Here is a 3015-nt window from a genome sequence, read left to right as displayed (position 1 = left end):
AGCGATTAAAAAAAATTGACTGGTCATCAATATAAGAAAATTAGATTTTTGTCAAAAAGTCATTAAAATCTTCGATCCGGCCCACTGTGCGCCAGTGCGACGTGTCACGGCGCCTCTTTGTTTTGATGTGTTTACTCTTCGATGTGGATACTAATGTAGAGAAGGGGTGTCAAACTCGCGGCCCGAGATGAACATTTTTGCGGCCCAGTCAATATATCCGACGCAAAGTAAAAATAAAATAGAAATGTGAATTAGAAATTTTGAAAGTAGTCTCGGCCAATAAAATTTCTCCCGAAATAGGAAAGATAGTATCAGAGAAGAGATGTCAAGTATCAGGGCGTAAACAATAATTTAACTTTATATATGTTTATTAAAATGTATTAGTCAAAATAAAAATATTTGTTAATTAAAGTTAAGCATTGTTTATTTGACCCAAGTTAGCTTTTGAGTTTGACACCCCTGATGTAGAGAAACAAAAATGTAACCGTGAAAAAGTGTCGAACTAGAGGTGGTACACACACACACACATACACATCAAATTAAAGAAACGCAGGGCTTGACCGTGCTAAAATGACTTTCACAGAAATTTAATTCTCTATGAAAAATAAAGGAAAAAACAAATATAACCAGAATCCAGTTCCAATATCGTAATATTTATTTCTTGTTTTCGTTACACAGTGTCCTACAAAAGTGTTTGTACACCTTTTAAGACGCAATAGCTATTTTAAAACTGAACTAAATGGCTCAAATTTTTTTTTAGATGATAGAGGGACTAGTTTACTAGACGGTGACTGGTATGATTTTTTTTTTTAATTTTGCTATTATTTCGAATGACAAAAAAATAAATATCTCTCTTATCTGACCCTATAACGAAAATTTACTAGACGCCTTTCGTAGATCTCGGTACCTTATATGTACGTTGAAAATTTTATCGAAATCGGTTCACGATGTTATGAGTTACAACAAATTAAGGATCACAAAGATCGCAATTCTATCACGATTTTAACCGAAAACAGTGAGAAATCTGCAGTTTTTAAATCCTTCAATGCCTTTGGTAAAGACGGTCTCTACCATCGCGACTAACGGAAGAGTGACGTCACATTTCGGCAACGTCAGAATACATACCTATCTTCCCCCGTTTATTTAATTTTGGTGGCAGACATAACGCCGACTCCTCATTAATGAAGGAGTCATCCTTACCAGTATTCACCCGGTGTCCTGGACTCAACTTCCAACTGTAGGTCGCTGATCTTCTCCGCTGCTTTGGCCTTCCTTCGAGCCGTCATAAAATCGTCTAGAAGCATTTAATGGCATATTGTAATTCTACATTTATGGTGTACAATAATTGTAACTTATCAAAAGCGGCATTTCTAAAAATTCTCACCCTATATTGGAATCCCGTCGTACGGAAAGGCTTCAATTTTTTAATAGCTCTTATTAAAAACGACTTTGTGTCATTGGCGGCCAATAGCAGAGATCTCCTGCGATCCACGTTGTTAGCATTGTCCAGGCACCACTGTCCATGTTGGCGACTCCACATTATATTGTAATTGTTTAAAATTGAAAAGTATAACGAAATTGATGTGACATGATTGAGTAGCACTCTAGTCAACTGTGACAGATGTCATTATGCAGGGTGTACCAAAAAATGGTCAAAATCGGAAAATGTGGGGTTCTTGGGGTCAGTTGAAGTAACTTTTGCCTTAGCGAAAATGCAATCCTTGGCTTTGTTTACGAGTTATTAACAAAAAAACAGTGACCAATGAAAGACCGAGCCAATGAGCGGAACTGGGCTTCATGCACTCGTCGGATGGACCGCCCCGCGACAACTGATCTCGTCTCTTATTGGTCACTGTTTTTCGTTGATAACTCATAAGCAAAGCCGCGAATAGCATTTTCGCTAAGAAAAAAGTTACTTCAAATGAACGCAGGAATCACCCCTTTCTGTATATGTATATGCATGCTGAGGATACTAATGAGGAAACTAATAATGAGGATACTAATGCCGAAAATTGACCACCAGAGCATTTGCAAATACGTTGCGATTTCGGAGCGATCTCCAAAATCACCCTGACCGATCGGTGCTCGCGACCTAAACATCGCGACGCTGCTAGGACGTTCGACAAGCCTTAGACACTGGTCGAACGGAACAGACAAATTCGAAGGAAGACTCGTAACGGTTGATCAGCGCACCAATAAAAGGATGCGCTCACAGGTCACAGGCAACAGCAGAACGAGATCGCGATGAACGTCGACACGCAATTTATGATCATGCTCATGATTACGATTACGATTACGATTTGCGAACACGGCTACGATCACGATTGCGGTTTAAGATACAGATAACGATCCGGAATTATATTATAATAAATACGGCTTATGAACACGTTTTACGGTTTCGATGTACGATTACGAGGATTACTGTAGACTGCTTTACTGACTTTTTGTATTGTATTTTGTATACGTCACTGTTTAGCAATAAATAGAATAGTTATCAAAACATACAATCTTTATCTGCTTTGATTTAAATTAGATGGGTAAATTTCCATACCACCCAATGAGGTATTACCCTGGCACGTTACTATTTTTTTTAATGTGGGTAGTTCGCCGATAGCCCTATTATCCCACAAAGTTGAAGTGTTGATGTAATCCATGAGCTGTTGCACATGGTTTACGAACACTCTTAGATTGGCGGCAGTTTTGTTACCAAACAGGAGCCGTTTGACCAAGAGACCGGTATGTCGTGTGACTAGGATAACTTGAGATGATGAACCACTAACACTATATGTCACTATCACGAACACTATTGCCGTTGTTGAGGTGGAATTCACGTTCACAGGTCGTCCACAGTTAAGTGAATCCGGCTCGAAGGACCAAAACTTGTAGGATTCCCTATCCGGGTGAAAGATGAAAATAGCAGCCCTTTGAATCAAGAGACCGGTATGTCGTGTGACTAGGATAACTTGAAATGATGAACCACTAACACCATATGTCACTATCACGAACACTATTGCC

At 39.0% G+C, this 3015-nt stretch overlaps 1 long non-coding RNA gene across 1 annotated transcript; it reads right to left on the bottom strand.

The window, feature by feature from the left end:
- Nucleotides 1-637: 637 nt before the first annotated feature.
- LOC143259534 (uncharacterized) lies at nt 638-2557 on the bottom strand. The gene is made up of 2 exons (XR_013033530.1): nt 1385-2557; nt 638-1294 (listed from the first exon to the last, which is right to left on the bottom strand). It is a non-coding gene; the product is annotated as an uncharacterized LOC143259534 (long non-coding RNA).
- Between the last annotated feature and the right edge of the window lie 458 nt (nt 2558-3015).

This window comes from Megalopta genalis, chromosome 5 (genome assembly GCF_051020955.1).
Source record: "Megalopta genalis isolate 19385.01 chromosome 5, iyMegGena1_principal, whole genome shotgun sequence".
NCBI classification, from domain to species: Eukaryota; Metazoa; Arthropoda; class Insecta; order Hymenoptera; family Halictidae; genus Megalopta; species Megalopta genalis.
This window is presented reverse-complemented; position numbering and strand designations above follow the sequence as displayed.